Source organism: Musca domestica, unplaced genomic scaffold, assembly GCF_030504385.1.
Source record: "Musca domestica strain aabys unplaced genomic scaffold, Musca_domestica.polishedcontigs.V.1.1 1, whole genome shotgun sequence".
In the NCBI taxonomy this organism is placed as follows: domain Eukaryota; kingdom Metazoa; phylum Arthropoda; class Insecta; order Diptera; family Muscidae; genus Musca; species Musca domestica.
The window spans coordinates 4,699,535-4,721,687 of record NW_026712114.1 but is presented as its reverse complement, the minus strand read 5'-3'; positions in this window follow the sequence as shown (position 1 = coordinate 4,721,687).

Below are 22,153 nucleotides of genomic sequence, written 5' to 3'. Positions count from 1 at the left end.
TCGGCAAAACCGACCGATACTGTTTTACTTTTTTTTTTTTTTTTTTTTTTTGATGATCTTAATAGAATAAATTCCCATTATAAACGTTTATTTGAAGGAAATATCCATAGTGGTGTAGAGTATCAATCATTGGACTGAGGTCAATAATTTGTTAGTTATATATTTTTATTTTTCGATAAATGTGCCCTTTTTGCTTACAATGTTTTTCCAAAGATCACATACTGACGGATTTTTCCAGAACCTGCAAAAATCTACTCAGAAATGATTTAAAAGGAAATTTCAAGTAACTTTTGTCTCAGATGTTGAGGTAAAAATTCAATTCAGGAAAATTTTGTATCGGAAAGCCAAGCATTTAAACTTTACATGGGCAAGCCCTTGTTGTAGAGGCCCTAATTTTCCTAAGAGATTTTTTAAAAAATTTTAAATATTAAATTTTATTTTTTTTTATTTAATTTCCCATTTAATGTTATATTTATGGCAATGCAAATTCTGCCTCATCACTTTCCTAGGTTTATTTTCTATTACGTTAGGAAAAAAACACGTGGCAGATGTGTCAAGTTTAATTAATTTAATTAATTGTAAATTTAATTACATTAAAACAACGGCAAACTAAGGCGGCTGCTGACACCAAATGACAAAATGTCGAAACGTTCTTTTGTTGGCAAAAACAAATACCTGGTCACAAGTTACGGCTGAAATATTATCACCAATGTTGAGTTTAATTGAAATTATGTTAGGATGGAATTTAATTTAATTTAATTTTCACGATAATGAGGAAACAACAACAGCAATAACATACAACATAAGTCAATTTTTATTAATAAAAAATAAATAAAAAAAAAAAAATAAAACGATAAACGATTTTTAGTCAGGCGCAATAAATTTCACTTTGCTTTCATTATCAAAAAAAAAAAAAAAAAAAAAAAAATAATAATAAATATTTATGGCCATGATAAATAAATATTGACATTCCCATACACACGCAGAGACATACATACATAACTAAACAACAACTATGTATAACAATGTTTGTATGTAATGTAAATCAATAGAGATTTTGTGTTTTTTTATCCTCCCCTTCTGAGATATATTTTTTATTAATCTAAAAAAATCAATATTTTTAAATATTTAAAACAGTAAAACAATAACTATAACAATTTATATTCCAATTCCAAAAAACTTTGTTTAAATGTAACGACCACAAATGTATTAAAAATGCAAAAAAAAAAAAAAACAAAAACCATGTAAACAAAATTATATAAATTTATTTACTCTTTATAATCTGTGTTAACAATGTTTTCAATTATTATTATCCTTAATTAACAATTAATCAATTTATAGACGAAAGAAGCAAAAAAAACTATAACAAAAATTTATAAAAAACAATATCCACAAATTAATTAACAATAAAAGCCACAGTTTAAAAAATAAACATCAAAATATTTACAAGAGCAGTTATAAATATTTAAAAAGGAAATTAAATCAAAGCTTTCTCCCCCTCCCTACCCCACTCAAATCATATGGTATTAGTTACAAAGTTCCCCTCCTCCAAAAACCCATTCTTCGATGGGGCTAGGCCAGTTTATATTTATATTATTAATCGCATTATATAAATATACAGAAATTAAAAAAAAAACTACAACTACAATAATTGATTGAAAAAAAAAATAAATAAAAAACCAAAAACATTAAATCGAACATTTATTGTTGTTTTTTAAAATTACAACAACAAACTAAATCAGCCGCAGTTAAAACACAAATTAAGTAAAACAAAAAAAGAAAAAACCAAAAACAAACAAATGAAGGTAATTCGTAAATAATTAAGCGAAAGTTAAATAAGCATTAATAAACTCTTTACCAAAAACAAATACAACAACAACAAATCCAAAAATAAAAAGGGAAATTGTAAGTTAATGAAAAAAAAAAAAAACAAAAATGATAAGCAGAACATTTACGACAAATGGAAATAAAAGAAAAGAAAAAAAAATTATGAAAACAAATTAACTACCAACAAAAGAAAATGGAAAAACAAAATATTTTACTTTTAATTTTAGAAATAAACTTAAATAAAAAACAGCCGAAAATATTTTTATTTAATAGAAATTTTGGAAGGTGGTAAGTGTGGATGTAATAAAAAAATTTAAAAAGATATTCTAGCTGAAACCAGAATTTTGAAATTATGCATGTGGGTTAAAGTTGGTGTGGAGAGGTGAGCTAAGGCTTAATTTTTGCAAATTCGAACCATAAGTGTACATGAGGGACCAATAGGTAGGGAAATGTCATCCAATGTATTTTGTAAATGTGATCAAAAAAAGCACTAAATGTATATCAGTACGTAGCTCGAAAGTACCTCTGCCAAAGGAGTGAACCAGAAGGAGTGAACCGATTTTGCCCATCTTGTGAAATTGGGTGTGAAATTTGAAGACAATCGGAGTCTTCACATTTTGCAATTTGTAATTATTCAAAATTTTGATTATTTGTGGGGGAAGTACTTGATGGAGTGGACCGATATTGTCCATTTTCACACCCAACATAGCATTGACGCAAATACTACGATTCGCAAAGTTGGAGCAAAATCGGTTTATAGTTTCTCTTTCTGTGCAAAAAATATATTTGTTCAAAATTTCGACCTTTTGTGGGGGAGGTACCAGAAGGATTGGACCGATGTTGCCCATCTCCGAACTCGATCTAAGTTTGACGAGGGTTATCGTGCGCACTTGCCAGACAGACGGACATCGCTAGATCGACTCCAAATGTTCTGAAACGGGTTTGGTCCAAAGAGACCTTGGGTCTGAAACCATTATTTCGACTAGGCATGTTTTGACCGTATCAAATGATATATACCCTCTGTAGCCATATGGCTGATGGAATGAAATGGAAGTATATATATATATATATATATATATATATATATATATATATATATATATATATATATATATATATATATATACTTCCATTTCATTCCATCAGCCATATGGCTACAGAGGGTATATATCATTTGATACGGTCAAAACATGCCTAGTCGAAATAATGGTTTCAGACCCAAGGTCTCTTTGGACCAAACCCGTTTCAGAACATTTGGAGTCGATCTAGCGATGTCCGTCTGTCTGGCAAGTGCGCACGATAACCCTCGTCAAACTTAGATCGAGTTCGGAGATGGTCAACATCGGTCCAATCCTTCTGGTACCTCCCCCACAAAAGGTCGAAATTTTGAAAAAATATTTTTTTTGCACAGAAAGAGAAACTATAAACCGGTTTTGGTCCAACTTTGCGAATCGTAGTATTTGCGTCAATGCTATGTTGGGTGTGAAAATGGACAATATCGTTCCACTCCATCAAGTACTTCCCCCACAAATAATCAAAATTTTGAATAATTACAACTTGCAAAATGTGAAGACTCCGATTGTCTTCAAATTTCACAACCCAAGGTCTGGTGTTAAGATGGGCAAAATCGGTTCACTCCTTCTGGTACCTACCCCACACAAGGTCAAAAGTTTAAAAAAAAAAACAACAAAAAATATGCACAGAAAGAGAAGCGATAATCAGGCTTTGCTCCAACTTAGCAAATCCTAATATTTTCGTCAGTTCTAGGTCAGGTACAAAAATGGATGATATCGGTACACTCTATCAAGTACCTCCCCCCAAAAGGGTAAAAATGTTTAATAATTATAAGTCTCATAAAATGTGATGTAAGAATCCGATTGTCTTAAAATTTCACACATCCCAATATTCTCATAAGCCCAAGATCTTGTGTTAAGATGGAATATATCGGTCCACTCCTTCTGGTACCTCCCCCACAAATGGTCGAAATTTTGAATATCCATTAAAACGCGAAATTAAGATCGGATTCCATTTAGACTTGGCACATATGAATATTTCTATCAGCACAGGATCTGTTAAAAAAAAAAAACGGTAGCGATCGTACCATTCCTCCTGCTACCTCCCCCACAAAGGGATGAAGTTTTGAATAACCAAAACGTTTATAAAATCTTCAGGTTCTCTTTATATTTCACACATCTCATTATTTCCACTAACAAAACATCCATTGTGAAGATGGGCTATATCGGTCAACTCCTTCTGGTACCTCCCCCACAAAGGCTCAAAATTTTGAATATCCATGAAGCTCATACAAAGAGAAATTGTCATCCGATTCTATTCAAGACATCCCATCCAAAAATGTCCTTTAACACAACACAGTCCAGTCATATTAATTTAGGTGCGACACGAAATGGCCAATATTGACCAATTTCCTTGGAACCAACTGCATAAAGGGTTAAACATTTGAATAATCATAACAGAAGTCAAAATATTTTAAAATAATCGAACATTGGCTGAGGGTATACCTCTGTCGGCAAAACCACTTTTTTACTTGTTTAATATAATTCTTATCGATGTCATATAATGCACTATACAACAATGTTATTTGGTACAAGAGGTACAAAAGCAAAATTTGTTGAGAACCGATTCCGAATTGGAATCTTGATACGCATTCAAGTAAGGTTCATAATTGGTATGATCTACTTCACATAAATACCTAAATATATATTTTTTGTTACGATCCGTCAAACTTTTGACCTTCTTTTACTGGTTTTATTATATATCGCTTCACACCATATGGTACCTCCCACACAAAGGGTTAACACTTTGAATAATCCAAGCGATTATAAATTCCGAATTAAGCATCCCATTTCCTTCAATGATTTCAATGTTAGTTTCAGCCAAAAATCTGATATTTTATGGAAATTATCGGATTTATTACATCGCAAAAAAATTAATTTTTTTTAATTTGCCCATACTAATAGTTTTTACTGTATTAGGTGAAGTATGAAAATGGAATATTATCGGTTGGATAAACATTATCACATATCTTATATAAAGTGAAGAAAGAAGTCGATATTGTCCAAACCTTGCACGTCGCAATATTTACATCATATTTATTTAGATCCGATACAAAATAGATAATATTGGTCCATTCATTTGGAACCTACACCATAGAGGGTCAACAATTTGAGTAATCATAACAGAAGTCAAAATATATTTAAATAATCGAATATTGGCTGAGACTTTTTAACTTGTTAACGTTGAATACAAACTTTGTTGAATTGTTTTTTTGTTAAATACGAAAAACAAATTTCAACACTCATTTTTCATTTAAATATTATTCCAATGTGTTTCAGTTTATTATTGCCTTTCATGTAATCATTAATTTCATATCAATGCCATTTCCACTTTAACTTTTCGTTCGTTTTTTCAACATTAAGTCAATGAAAATATAAATAATGAAGTTCGGAAAAAAGTTGTATTTTATTAATTTGCTCTTCCGCGCTATTCATTGCCGATACATAAATATATACACACAAAGAGTTGAACTAATAGTGCCTGCCCTTAATGTTGGTAACTGTTTACATTTTCAAAAGAGTATAATTGTGTATGTGTGGAAATCTGTGCAAGTTCCCAAGTGTGAGTGTGTGTGTGTCTGTTTTGCGGGTGCGAACCGAGAATGACATTTATTCCGTTTGAGAATTATGTCCTTTACCTTTGTGTGCGTCGTAATGAAATAAATGAATTAAATTAACTAATAAATTGTTAATTTGCCAGTGAATGTAATTATTGTATTTTATTTGGTGTAATGAGAATGGGATTTGTTGGTAAAAGAATTAAGAGGATCAGGTAACTTTTATTTACTAAAATTAACATTACTGGCGGAGTGTAGAATTGGAATATGGAGAATGTTTTCGAACTAAATTTTCCGATTTGTGAGAATTTAAAGAGCTGAAAATTTCAAATAAGATTACTATTACATTCAAGTATTGAGAAATGTAGACAGTTTTTGAAAGTCGTACTTTTGTGTACTAAATAGTACTATATTTGATACAATTTAAATTTTGGAAGAACCAATAGAATGGGAATTCTGAAATATGGAAATGAGATACCTATTGGACTGTATTGGATATAGGTGTTATGCAAAAGTGTACCTACGTGTACTAAATGGTACCATATTTGGTACAATTTGGATTTTGGTTTAACCAATAGAGCTGGTATCCTGAAAATTGGAAAGAAGTTTACCATTGCATTGTAGGACTGAAGAATGCAATGTAACGTGGTTTTGTCGTCGGCTTGGATATGCTCAGTAGAGTCGCCATAAGGACCCACTAAACCTTACGGAATAAAACAAATTATTTTCTCCCGCGTGGGGCCAAAATTGATAGTTTATTTATATGAATGACTTATACTACAAATGAAATGCGATGGGTTGATAGACCGGTAGATGTGTGCGATGTGTGGTTGCTGGTGGCGGCCGTCGGTGATGACGGGGTGTGTTGAGGTTTAAATCTTGCGATGATGTTTGGGAACGCTGTTGATGATCAGGAACGACGATGCGATGATGTTCGGGAATTCGGTTGATGATCGGGAAACGACGATGCGATGATGTTCGGGAATTCGGTTGATGAACGGGAAACGACGATGCGATGATGTTCGGGAATTCGGTTGACGCTGAGATTACTACTACTTTTACGTGCTACGATTACCAACTACTCCGTAATTATTCGCACAGGGAATTAAAGTCCCTGTGGGTACAGTAAACCAAGGTCTCTGTGTGGGACGGAAAGCCGAAGTTTCCGTGTGACACAGGAATCCGAAAACTCTGTGTGGGACGGAAAGCCGAGGCCTCCGTGGGGTACAGAAAACCGAAGTCTCTGCGTGGGACGGAAAGCCGAGGCCTCCGTGTGGTATAGAATACCGAAGTCTCTGTGGGGAACGGGAATCTCCGTGAGGTACAGGAAACCGAAGTCTCTGTGTGGAACAGGAAACCGAATTCTCTGTGTCATGTATTGATATGGCTTCCACTATGGGATGCCTTTCCAAAAGTCGTTAACAACGAAACAACAGGTGTGGAATCCTACAACTTGGGATTGGTATTACTGGGATTATCTAATAAGCTATGGATATTCGAACATATGTGTTGTAAATGGTACTAAATTTGGAAAAAAAAAACTTGGAATTGTGATGCACTGGAGCTGAAATTCTGAAATGTTGATTGAGAGTCACTCATGGTGTGCAGGATTTGGTATTATAATCAAGGTTGGGAAGCAAGTTTGATATACGAAGGTGATTTTCGAATTGTGTACTAAATATACGAACTCTCCCAAATGGTACTAAATTTGGATGGGGATGGAATTTCGAAGTTTTTGTATTGGAGTTCCTGTTATAAGTGGCAAGTTTGTGATACAGACGTGGTTTTGGAAAAGTGAACCAGAAGTGCACGTAAAGTTCTATATAGTACTATATTTGGTATTGGGTGAACAGATAATGCTTGAAATCTGAAATTTGATATTAAGGTCGCTGTTCATGTGTAGTCTGGTGATTTGGGAAATTTGTACGATAATTGTACGAAAATTACTGAATGGTACTATATTTGGTATTGGGTTAAAGGACAGAGATAAAAAATTAAAATTTAATATTGTGTGTGAGATTTGGCGGGGATTGGGCAATGCGTCGTATATTTGTACGAAAAGTACTAAATGGTACTAAATTTGGTAATGGGTGAAGGAATCCTCAAATTTGGCAAAAATGTCACTGTTGGTGTCTTGAATTGAGGTGGTTTTGGAGATACAATAATTGTACGAAAAGTACTAAATGGTACTACATTTAGTATTGGGTGATGGAATAGAGCTAAAGTCATGAAGTTTGGCATGGATGTTGGTGTTTGTAGTTAAGAGAAATAACTTGTTTTGTATATGCGTACCATAAATGTACTAAATGGTACAAAATCAGGTATTGGGTGAAGGGATCCTCAAATTTGATATAAATGTCACTGTTGGTATTTTGAATTGAGATATGAAGGTGGTTTTGGAAATGTGTACTATAATTGTACGAAATGTACTAAATAGTATTATATTTGGTCTTGGTTGAAGGAACAGATATAACATTCTGAAATTTGATATTCAGATTACTAATGGTATCTGTTTTTAAGATGTGGCAGTGGTTTGGCAATAGATGTCAGTGTTGGTATCTGTGGTTAAGATATGGAGGTGATTTTGGAAATGTGTACTATAATTGTTCGAAAAATTCCAAGTGGGGCCTAATTGGGTGTTGGATGAAGGGATAGAGCAGGAATTCTCAAATTTGATTTTGATGTCTCAGTTGGTTTCTGATTTGAGATATGGAGCTGGTTTTGGAAATGTGAGCCATGATTTTACGAAAAGTTTTAAATTTGGTATTGGAAGAAGGAAAATAGCTTGAATCATGAAATTTGTTATGGATGTCACTGTTGGTATATGTGATTAAGGGAAGAGTTGGTAGGGTACTAAATTTGGTAATGGGGGAAATTATATAGCTGAAATGTGATCTTAATGTCGCTATTGGTATGTGAGGTTGATTTTTCGAAATGAAATGGTTTCCAGGGACGTTGAACGACAATGTGAGTACTAAAAAGGCCTAACGTGAACTGTTGAAACGAATCTAAAAATGTAAGGTGGTCAAGGTTATTTTTATACCCTACACCACAAGGTGGTCAGGGTATTATGTCTTTGTGCATTTGTTTGTAACAGGCAAAAGGAAACGAGATAGACCCATAGTTCTGTTCAGATTTGGATATAGTTCCCATATATATTTTTATCCGATTTCAAATTAATTTCGCACCAAATGGGCAATACAAGTCCGAATTTAAAAGATACAAATGCTTCGGCATATTTAGTCCTTTGAGTTTTAAATTATAATTATAATCATCGTGTATGTTTGAATTCTCCCATAAAAACTTTTTAATGGTTACGTGGAGCTCAACTAAATTAGCAAAGTGGTGTAGGGTATCATGGTTAATAATTCGACAAGGTAAGTTTCGTAATTCTATCATGGAACATACACCCAATATTAAATGGTTTTTTTTATGTGTAAATTTTTTTCTATGATTTACGTTTTGAAATTTTAAAAAACTAAAACGAAAATCCAAAAAGTTTAAAAGCAATTGCCAGTGAAACAGGAATCACTTTTCAAATAAATACCACAACCAGTCAACAAACATACCATAATCCAATTTATTTCCATGTTTTCCTCTCAATTTAATCCGTTCCATATAAATGTAATACTTTAATCCGCCGTAAATCATAAAGCGTTGACATAATCACGAACCAAAATCTAACCTCGCCATACCAAATTTATATTTTCCATTTCCAAACAGTAAAAATAATATTTTGTCCAGTCATCACATCATACTCTGCTACAATTATTTACTAGGAATTAAATTTGCATTTTTTCAAAGGTCGCACATCGTTTGGAGGTTAAAAGAGAAAATTTAAAAATTATGTAAATTTTTGTGGATGTCTTCAAAATTTCATTTGTCAGGCTATTACGTTTTTGAAACAAATTGTTTTGTGTAAATGGATAAAATGGCGTTTTGCTTTTTGTTGCTCCATTGAATCTCATCACTAATGTCATGGAAAAAATGTAAATGAAATTATTAGTTACATGAATTTCGATGCGATTTTTTGTTGGTTTTTGTTTTTTATTTTAAGATTTATTTCGAGTTACAATTTGTATTTTTTATATATTTGAAATAATTAACATTTCCAGAAAATAGAAGTTATGGGGACTGTTTACTACGGGTTCTCCTAATCTTCTCAATAAAAGGGTGAGATAAAAAACTACAACAAAGTCAAACGCCATAATTTTTACATATTTTTTTTTTTAAATTTTATTGAATGAAGGCAAAAATGTCGGAAATAGCATCAAATTTTAGATTTGTTAGTTTAGATTTGTTCGAAATGGTCACCTTTGGCACGAATTATGACCTTCAAACGGCCAATGAAACCTCACACGCGTCCCAAATGTTGCTCTACGGTATTTTGTCCCATTAGCCCGGCGAAGCGCTTGCTTGAGGTAATCGACACTTTTGTATTTTTTAGTGCCAACCTTGCTTTCCAAAATACTCCAGACACAATAGTTCAAAGGATTGCTATCCGGAGATTTTGGTGGCCATTGTGCACTGGAAACGAAGCAAGGAACCTCATTCTTGGGTGACGCGTGCTGAGTGCGATGGTGCTGAGTCCTGTTGGCGTGTCCAAGCTTTGCGGCCAAAATGTTTGCGTTCCTAAGGCTTTAATACACCCTCCAGAATATTTTCGCGATAATATTCGGCATTTATTCTTAATACGAGCGGAGAGCAACCATCGGCTGTTATGGCGGCCCACACCATCACCATGGCCGTCGCTTCAGTTCTGGTGGCCAACCGAAGGTGCACATATTCAGCTGACCTCTTTGCAAGCAAAAAAGATAATTTTGTTTGTTTACAAATTGCTGGACAAGGAGTGTTTTCTCATCGGAGAAACCCGAATTCGACAGTTTACCACTTTCGGCCAATTGAAGCAACTCTTTAGCTCTTTTGAGTCTGTTTTCTTTCTGTTGCGGTGTAAGTTTTTGAACTTTTTGGAATTTCATTGGCTTTACCCCGAGCTCATTTTTCAATATTTGCCGAATGGAATATTGCGAAATGTTCAGCTCACGAGCCATTTTTCGGCCACTGCGACGCGGGTTTCGATTAAGTCGCTTCTTTACTTTTCGAACTTAATTTCTGCTGATGTTGCTGATGGTACGAGACACAAAAGATTTATTCACATTTAAATGCTAGAGTGCTCTAACGATAGCCACTTATTGTTTTCCAGCCAACTATAAAGAAATCACACTATCACCCTTGAATTCCATCACGAATAACTTTTTTTCTGGAAAACTCTTACCAAAATACTTTTGTACGCTTGTAAACACTATAATGAGCTGTCACTGGAACAATTTTAATAGCTGTCGGACGAGTGGCTCAGAAATGACAGCTGTCTGAAGTTAATTGCAGTTTTTCATCTCACCCTGTGTCAGAACAGTTGGAGTTGATTTAGGGATGGCCGTCCCTATATACGTCCTTCAGACTGTTTCTCTGGCTGGGGATAACTCTCGAGGGGAATATCCGGATTGGTCCAAACTTGGTACTTCGTAATATTATTATCGACCCATTTCTTCTGGTACCTCCCCCAGAAAAGCTCAAAATATTCAGAGTATATAATTTACCAAATAGAATAAGGAAGGATCGTCCAATTTTGTTTACACTGTGGAAATCCAAATATTTTTGTCAGTGGTAAGTCAGGTGCGTAAATGGGCAATATCGGTCCACTCCATCAAGTTTCTTCCCCACAAAGGTTCAACATTTTAAATAATTATATCTCCTATAAAATACGAAATAAGCATTCGATTCTCTTAAAATTTCACATATCCCAATATTTTTTTTAACACAAGAACTAGTGTGACGATAGATTATATTGGTTTACTTCTTCTGGTACCTCTTCCACAAAGGGTCAAAATTTTGAATAATTGTAAATCTTATAATGTACGAAATAAGCATCAAATTCTCTTAAAATTTCACACATGCCAATATTTCTTCTAACACAAGATCTGGTGTGAAAATGGAATAGGTCGGGCTTCTCCTTCCGGTACTTACCACACACAATTATGTCCCTTTACTTTTTAATAAATATTTCTTTCATAAAATGCGAAATAAGTATCCGTTGCTGCTCAAATACCCACATTTTTTATTAAACAGGATTTGGTGTGAAAATGTAATGTGTCAGACCACTCCGTCTGGTACCTCCCCCCCAAAAGGTTAAATTCAATTAAATTCTCAGTTATTCCCAAAAACAATGGTAATAGGCGTCTGATTTTCTCCCTCATATATTTAAACGTTTTCCAAAAATTATCATATGTCATATATATTTCATACAAAACTAAGTTTTTTTTAAATTTTAAAATTAAAATTTTTTTTTGAGATTTAAAAAAAAAAATTAAAAATTTAAAAAATTTAAAAAATTGTTAAAAATTTAAAAATTATATGTTTACTTTACCTCAATTGTAAAAACCGAGTTAAATTTTTTAATTTCCTTAATTTGGAATTTTAAATTCCCAAGATAACAGCCACTAGAGCAGAAAAGCGGTACCATCGAATCTACGGTATTTTTATGATTTTTTCAAAACCGATTTCACTGATAAAAATGGAAACGAAGCGAATATTCAATCCCATTCTTTTATTTCTAAAGAGTTTCTTTACCTCGTGGTGAAGGGTATTTAAAGTGCGGTCTGGCTGAACTTAACGCGTTCTTACTTGTTTTGTATTAACACTGGAGCTAAAGCCATTGAAATTCAAAAAAAAAAAAAAAAAAAAATGCAAGAACTTACACCGTAACAGAAAGAAAATAGACTCAAATGAGTTAAAGAGCTGTTTCGCTCTGCTGAAAGTGGAGAATTGCCGAATTTGGTTTTCTCTGATGAGAAAACATTCATTGTCCAGCAGTTTGTAAACAAACAAACTGATCGTATTTACTTGGCAAAGAGGTCAGCTGAAAATGTGCACCTTCGGTTGGCCACCAGAACTCAAGCGCCGGCCATGGTGATGGTGTGGGCCGCCATAACAACCGATGGTCGATCTCCGCTCGTATTTATCGACCGTGACATCAGAATAAATGCCGAATATTATCGCGAAAATATTCTGTAGGATGTATTAAAGCCTTGGGCACGAAAACATTTCGGCCTCAGACCTCGGACATTCCACATGCCTCAGCACCACCGCACTCAGCACGCGCCACCCAAGAATGGTTACAAAATGAGATTCCTCGCCTCATTTCCAGCGCACAAGGGCCACCAAAATCTCCGGATACCTATCCGTTGGACTATTGTGTCTGGAGTATTTTTGAAAGAAAGGTTTGCACTTCAAGCAAACGCTTCGCCGGGAATGGGCCAAAATACCGCAGAGCAACTTTCGAGCAGCGTGTGACGGCCGTTTGAAGGCCATAATTCGTGTCAAAAGTTACCAATTCGAACAAATCTAAACTTATTCTAAAATTTGATGCCATTTCCGACATTTGTTGCTTTCATTCAATAAAATTTGAAAAAAAATTTGTAAAAATTATGACACATGACTTTGTTGCAGTTTTTTTTATCTCACCCTGTATTTGAAGCAAAAAACTTACAACAATATTCAGAATCCGACTTTCTTCGTATTTATAAGATTTTGCAAAATTTTCCTCAAAGTACCCAAAATAAAATGTAAAAGAAAATATTTCGCGAAAAGGCCGAACTTTTCAATTAAGGTTACATTTTTACTTTAAATAATTTCGTTCGACTAAAATCAAAAGAAACAATTAACCCCGCTGGCATTATAATTTAATAACCCAAAATCTAATTGGCTGCCAAAGTCCAAAACAAATTTGTCTATACTTGGGCAAAGTTTTCCCTTTTGTTTAAGGCAACAAACTTTTCAATAGACTTCATTATGACCCGCTCGGAAAAAGTTAAACTGCACAAAAAATTATAATTTCAATAGAATTTTCATATTTTTACCTTTTTCTCACAAACTTGATTGAATAATCATCATCGCAAACGAAAAAAAAGATTTTCTTAATTTTAAGATTTTTCTATTATTTGCATTATTTTTTGCGCTTCAAAAGTTATGTTAGGGAATGGAAATTTGCTCCTATTGTAAGGCCAGCAACGAAACGATTGTACCCTTGAGCGATGGGAAACCTTGAAAAGGGAAGAATTGTCTTTTTTGTTTCATAAAAAAAACAAATTTTTTTGATGAGCCTCATCGTCTCCTGGGGATTCTTGTGATGAGAGATGGGATGGGAGGATGTGAATACACTAACACTACATTTGTTATACTTGTATGTGTGTGTGAGTAATTTTTTTTCTGCTGTTGTTGTTTTTTTTTTTCTTCAAGGTAATTTGTCTGATTACCCATATCTGTAGACAGATTAACAACAAAGAATGCTGAATGCTGTTTCTACCCTGACAGAGAATGATGAGAAAATAGGCACCTAAGAAAAACTTGTTGTTTTTGAGGTAGGGTATAGAATTTACATAAAGGGTTGAGGGATAAATATTATGTTTTTCTTTAGGTGGTGGATTCATGGGTGGGAGATTAAGAGAGAAAAACAATGGTGCTAATATTGAAAATAATTATGAGGCATATTAAAGAATTAGGTGTGGCTTAAAAAATTTCTGTTAATTAGGAAATTTAAAACGTTTATTAAAATAAGGGAAAATGGAATGTCTGCAACCATCTTTGGACAAATTTTTGAGCAGAATCTGAAATAAAATATTAAAATGTGCCACAAATTTAATTTTCTTCAATAATATAAATCCAGCAGATTATAAAAGTAGAGCCATTTTCTTCGTTTTTTCAATAATTATAGGGAAAAACCAGCAGATTATAGAAGTAGAGCCATAAAAAAGGAGACACGTGTATCGGCGTCTTGAATGTTTACAAACAAAGCAACCTAAATAAAGTGGGCAAATTCTCCCCTCAGTTAAACTTTTATAGATTTTCTAATTAAGATTCCTCGAAATCAATGCGCTTTAGGTATATAGTGCCTTCGGAAATATTACAGCTAATAATACGACGAATATTTAGGTATAAAAATATAGCCCTCAAACGAGTCAACCAAGGGGTCTTTTTGGTGTATTTTTGAAAATATGGTTAAAAACTCCCTTTAAAAAGCAACGCAGCAAGTCAAAATATTCGGGCAGGGTATGACGGTTTTATTGGTCGTTTAATGGCCATAATTTGTGCCAAAGGTGACCAATTCGAAAAAAATCTTAACTTATTCTAAAATTTGATGCTATTTCCGACATTGTTTGCTTTCATTCAATTAAATTAAAAAAAAAAAAATAAAAATTATGGCATGTGACTTTGTTGCAGTTTTTATACCCCCACCGTAGTATGGAGGGTATATTAAGTTTGTCATCCCGTTTGTAACACCTTGAAATATAAATTTTGGACCCCATAAAGTATATATATTCTTGATCAGCATAAAATTCTAAGTCGATTTAGCAATATCCGTCCCTCTGTCCGTCTGTGGAAATCACTCTAGCTTCCGAACGAAATTAAGTAGGCTGATAAAATTTTACTCAAATGTATGTTATATCTGCAGGATATTGAAAATGGGCCATTTAGGTCCACGTTTTGGTATAGCCCCCGTATAACGGTACCTACCGATATTCGGTATTTTGATGATTTTAACGACATTATTCATCGGAGTTGTTTCAGTTTTGGTATTTGAATTTCGTAATGAATACTACAGCCTAAGACAGAAAATTGTCTGTGAAGGTCCATTTAAATTTGGTATTTGAAATTTTCAGCCTATGGTAGAAAATTGTCTATGCGGGTCCTGGTCTTCGTATAGTCCCCATATAACGGTACCTCCCGATATTCGGTATTTTGATTATTTTAGCGACATTATTCACCGGAATTGTTTCAAATTTGGTATTTGAAGTTCGTAATGGATGCTAAAGCCTGTGACAGAAAATTGTCTGTGAATACTACAGCCTATGACGGAAAATTATATGTACATGTCCACGTCTTCGTATAGCCCCCATATAACGGCACCTACCGATATTCGGTATTTTGATGATTTTAGCGAGACTGTTTGCCGGAATTGTTTCAAATTTGGTACTTGAAGTTCGTAACAGATGACACAGCATAAAACAAAAAATGAGCCATGCAGATCCAAGTCTTCGTATAACCTCCATATAACGGAACCCCCGATATTCGGTACTTTTGATTATTGTTTCAAATTTGATTTGATGATTTTAGCGACATTATTTAACGGAATTATTTCACATTTTGTATTTGAAGTTCGTAATGGATACTTCATCCTATGCCAGGAAATTGGCTGTGCTGGTCCACGTTTACCTCCATATATTCTGTATTTTGATGATTTTAGCTACATTATAAAAAGTTTTTTTTTTAAGTTTCGCATTTGAATATTGTAATAGCTTGTGACAAAAGTTGCCTATGCAGGTCCACGTCATCGTATAGACCCTTATATACGGCAACATTCGGTATGTTTCAGATTTTATCAGAATTTGTAACGGATTTTATTTTTTTGAAAATTGCCAAATTTGTACCAAATGGTGGATACCCTCCTCCTAGGTTCGTACTTGTCTTATCTCACCCTGTATATACATAGAAGTCACGGATTCCGGGGGATCTTAATTCGAAATTTTCTAAAAGTGTGTTCCCTCTAAAAGTTTGTGATGTAATCTTTCGATTTATCTTTACAAAATTTAGAAGAAATTTTAGTTAAAATATTCAATTTACCGAAAATCAGGAAGTAAGGCTCTATGAGAGCACTTCCAAAGCGTGGACTGATATGTTCTATTTTTAATACCAAATATACTAGGGACAATATAAATGTCTGACAAAATTTTCAGAGCGATAGAATGCTTCCCTGAATTAATCTTCGTTTCTTTGGGGATCTCACCCCTCTTTGCGCCGATACGTGTGTCTTCCTTTCTTAGCTTAAGTTTCATAATCTACTGGATTTTCCCCGTAATTTGGTGCGAAATAGTCAAAATAGCCCGAATAGTCGCTTCAGTGGAAGATTCCTGTGATTCCAAGTGAGCATCCGATTTGGCCCAAACTTGGTACATAGTAATATTATTATCAAACTTATATCGTGTTCGGAGATGGGCAATATCGGTCCAATCCATCTGGTCAAAAATTTCCCAGAAAATAATTTACCCTATAAAACAAGAAAATATCATTAAATTTTGTGCAATTTGCTAAGATAGGTGGGAAATGTACCTCCGGAAAAAAGAGTAAAAATCCCAATATTTCTGTCAACGCAGGATCATGTGTGGACATGGAATATATCGGACTACTTTTCCCGGGAACTCCCCCACATCGGGTTAAAAAAAAAAAACAAAAAAAAAGTAAAGAAAGTCTTAAAGTCGGGCGGGGCAGATTTTATGATACCCTACATCACTTTGCTAATGTAGTAGAGCTCCGCATAACAATTAAAAGTTTTTATGGGAGAATTCAATCATATACGCTATAATTATAATTTAAAGTTCAAAAAGAATGCCGAAGCATTTCTGTCTTTTAAATTCGGACTTGTATTGCCCATTTTGTGCACAATTAATTTGAAATCGGATAAAGATATATATGGGAGCTATATCCAAATCGGAACCGATCTCGATAAAATTTGGCAAAGATATTTCTGAGCTGTATTTCGTATATTTCCCTGAATATCATTGTTACGGAGTACATATTACGGCTGAGGGTAACAAATATAACAAATCGGATGAAAAGTATATATGGGAGCTATAGCTATATTTGAACCGATCTTCACCAAATTTGACATACTAGCTTCTAGACTCAATTCGGTCGTGAGTGCCAAATTTCATCCCATTTGGGCAAATATTAGACGTTTGGTGTACAATAAAATGTAAATCGGACGAAGTTATATATGGGAGATATATCCAAATCCGTACCGATATATATAAAATTTGGCAAAGTTACTTCTGAGCTGCATTTGATATATTTCCCCAAATATTGTTGTTACAGAGTGCATATTACGGCTGCGGAGGACAAAAATAACAAATCGGATGTACAATATATATGGGAGCTATAGCTATATCTGAACCGATTTCGATTAAATGTGGCATACTTATTTTCAGGTCTAATTTGGTTGTATGTGCACAATTCCATACTATTCGGCTGATATTACAGGTTTGGTGCACAATAAAAGGCAAATCGGACGAAGATATATATATGGGAGCTATATCTAAATTTTGACCGATTATCTCCAATTTCAATAGGGTTCGTCCTAGAGCCAAATAAATGTTTTTTGGAAAATTTCATCTCATTCGGATAATAAATGCTTCCTGCATTTTGTTCACAATAATATATGGACAGTCGGACGGAAGGACGGACGGACATGCATAAATCAACTCAGAAAGTAATTCTATGGAGATTCTCAAAGGTAACTATGCATCTATCTCGTTTCCTTCTCCATGTTACAAACAAATGCACAAAGACATAATACCCTTACCACTATGTGGTGTAGGGTATAAAAAAATAGGCGAAATGAGCATCCGGTTCTTTTCAAACAAAAACGATGGTAGATATCAATTCACTCCTTTTGGTGCCTCCCACACCACACATTAACATTTTTCATGGTTAATTTGTAGACCAAACTGAAGATGTTCAATACCAGTGTTGCCATAATAATAAAAGCTTTAAAATTCCATATCTATTTCTTATTTTCAATGAAAATCTAAATTTCCTATTTCCAAACCCTTTAACCGAAGTCTCATCTGAAAAAAGAACAAAAAAGTAGAAAAACTAAACTACCATGTATATGAAATAATGTTGGTAATAAAGCCATTGAAACGATGACATTTAGCTCAGTATACTTTAGAAATGTGAAAATGAGCCATTTTTCCTCCTCTCAAAAAAAAAAAAAAAAAAACTATGAAAACAAAAAACTCATTTCGTTTAGTTTTTTTCTGCAAAGCAAACTAAAAAAAACACACGCAAACAAAGGCGAAAAAAATACAAGAAAACTAAACGAAAACATGAAAAACGCACAACAGCAAACAAGCCGGCGAACAATAGAAAAGACGTTCATCATGTCAAAATCATAAGAATTGGTTAACATATACAAAAGCAATGCAAGACACACACACATAGACATTCGAACAAAAATAAAATTGAAATGGCCAAACAAAACCTAAAGACTAATAACACACTCTGATATGCACGTATTAAAGACCGAATGGAGCAAAGGATGAAGAAATCCATAACACAAACAACATATGCTACGTGAAATCGCTGAAAATAAAAAAGGAGGAAATATTCAAGGATATTTAAGATTATCTGCACACTTGCCGATATTTATAAATATAGGGGGAGAAGATGTTCGTTTCCATCTTGGCTTAAATTCGAATTAGAGATAAAGTTTACCAAAACACATAAAACCAAATTAGGCCTGAAAATAAGTGTGCCAAATTTGATCGAAATCGGTTCAGATATAGCTATAGCTCAAATTTTATCGAGATCGGTTCCGATTTGGATATAGCTCCCATATATATCAAATGGGCAATACAAGTCGGAATGTAAAGTATACAAATGCTTCGGCATATTTAGTCTTTTGAGCTTGAAATTATAATTATAATCATAGCGTGTACGATTGAATTCTCCCATAAAAACTTTTAATTGTTCTGTGGAGCTCTACTAAATTAGCAAAGTGGTGTAGCGTAACATAAAGTCGACTTTAAGGCTTTCTTTACTGTTTTTTTTTAAGGAGGTACAAGAGGAAGATTGCACATAATTTCCATTTGTCTTAAATTTATAGCATTTTAGAAGAGTTTTATCTTTTTTAATATTATCCCTTTTCTTGAGGAACTCGAAAATAGGACAGTCCCTTCCCCTCTCAATTCATGTTTAAGATCTTAGAACAAAGTTACAAGTTACGATGTGGCCCTCTATTCTGAGTTTTGAGGGTTTAAAAACAAATAAATTAAAATATGATGTGGAAGTTTTTGAGGGTGTAAACAAATTTCAATCCCTGCTGATTATCGTCGATGCCGATTGAAATATTGAATATATAAAATGACGAAAAAAATGTAATAGTTTTTTTCTACTGACCTCAATCCAATTAAAAAAAAAAAAAAAAAAAAAAAAAACAAGTAAAACAAGTCAAAGTTCGGCCCGGCTGAACTTACACTGAATGAAATTTAATCATTTTCAAAAAAATAAAATCCGTTCAAATGCGAAGCATGAAAGAAAAAAATTTTTATAGCTAAAATTATCAAAATACCGAATATAGGGAGGTGGTTATAAAACGTGGATCTGCACAGAAAATTTTCTGTCATAGGCTGTAGCATCTATTACGAACTTCAAATGCCAAATTTGAAACAATTCCGGTAAATAATGTCGCTAAAATCATCAAAATACCGAATATCGGAAGGTATCGTTAGATGGGGGCTATACGAAGACGTGGACCTGCACAGACAATCTCTTGTCATAGGCTGTAGTATCCATTACGAACTTCGAATACAAAATTTGAAACAATTCAAGTAAATAATGTCTCTAAAATCATCCAAATACCGAATATAGGGGGTACCGTTATATGGGTGCTATAGGAAGACGTGAACCTGCACAGACAATTTTCTGTCTTAGGCTGTAGTATTCATTTCGAACTTCAAATGCCAAATTTGAAACAATTCCGGTGAATAATGTCGCTAAAATTATTAAAAAAAAAAAACGAATATCGGGAGGTACAATTATAATGAGGCTATACGAAGACGTGGACCTGCACAGACAATTTTCTGTCTTAGGCTGTAGTATCCATTTCGAACTTCAAATGCCAAATTTGAAACAATTCCGATGAATAATGTCGCTAAAATCATCAAAATACCGAATATCGGGCGGTACCGTTGGGTGGGGGCTATATGAAAACGTGGACCTACATGGTCCATTTACAAACTCAACCTGCCTACTGGCAAAATAAACATGTGTGCAAAAATTTAGCCTTCTATCTCAATTCGTTCGAAAGATAGCGTGATTACAACAGACAGACAGACAGTCGGACATGGCCAAATCGACTTAGAATTTTACGCTGATCAAGAATATATATACTTTGTTGGGTCTGACATGAGTATTTCGAGGATTTACAAACGGAATGACAAAATTAATATACCCTCCATAGTATGATGGAGGGTATAAAAATGAGATGTTCGATATATGTAAAAAGTTTGTTGCATTTTGTAAGAGTTTTGTTATATTTTTAATACTTTGACCCTTTGTTGAAGAGGATCGAACATAAGATAGTCCCTTTTGAAGATCGTAGCACAAAGTATTTAAGATCTAGAGTTTTTAGGATCTAGAAAAAAAAAAAACAAATTTTGATAGAGATTTTTCGTAAAAAAATATTTTCAAATTTCTTCGTTCTATAATAATTAAGTATATTCAAAATTTGTCCCGACCGAACTTAAACCCTTTTTGCATGTTTTTTGAACTCAACTTAGCAAATGTTATTTTCTAATTTTTTACAATGCAATTTATTGTTCTCAGTAGCCTCTTTTTTGTGTAGATCTTTTAAACTCTCTGCTGTTATTTTCACAAAACTCATTCGAAAATGTATTGTTTCTTGTGGCAGAAAACGGCTACACTAGACTGGACATTAAAGGTGATGAAGCGGTCTTTTAAAACAACACTGTTCTCTTAGGTTTGATTGTTTTTTGTACAGACAGGCACGTAACAATCATATTTTTGGAAAACTTCTCATAAGAAAAGATGCTACGAAATGGGTGGCAAAGCCAATCCTTTCTACGTCTCTGTTCTAAGGAAAACTCAGTCACGGTCTTATCCGCCCAAAGTTTTCAAAGACAGTTGTCGGTTGGTCAGTCAAGTTGGGTTGGTTCATTATTTAGTAAATTTTTGTTGTGTTTTGTTTTTTTTTCGGCATTTAAAGACTATTTCTTATTTTTTATTTTAATTTTTTTTATTTCTCTTGTTTCGTGAGCTGCTTTAGTCGCTGCTTCTTTATGTTGTTTTTGTTTTTATTTTTATTTTTCTTTTTTTGTGTTTTGTGTAAATTTCACTTTTAGTTCGTCTTCAATGTATATTTGTATATCCATCAGTTCTTTCCGTTTCCCTTGAACGTTTATTACATCCTTGAAAGCGGGTTCTTTTTATTACACGTTTTCTTTTTTTTTCGTTCATGTTCTGTGTTTTTTTCGGTTAGTTTTCTTTCTCAATGTTTGTTTTTAACGTAAGAATGAAATGAATGAACGAACGGACGAAAGAGGAAACAAGCGAAGATTTTTCTTATATATATTCTGAATGCTTAAAACTAAATAATGGAAAAAAGCGGAGATTTTTATATGACCAAGCAAAAGGGGGAAACAGAACGAAAAGCTATTCGCTTTTACGAGGTGCCATAAGTAGGATTTGCTATTAGTTTAATGATGGCCAGTATTAAATGTTGGAAAGTTTTTTTAATTTTATGGAATTTAATTTGGGATGACATCCTATTTTCCCATTTTTTTTTTTAGAAAAGTTGAGGTCCAAACTTTTTATGAGTTATAAACATGTTGCCCAAACGGAAAATCTTAATTTTATTCAGAAAGAATTAAAAATTTTCAAAAAAAAAAAAAAAAAAATATATAATATTTATTTAGGTCCGATTCGAAATTGAACGGTACCTACTCCATATAGGGTCAACAATTTGAATAATCATAAGAAAAATAATCGAATATTGGATGAGGGTATACATCTGTCGGCAAAACTGACTGATACTTTTTAACTTGTTAAAATCCATAATATGAC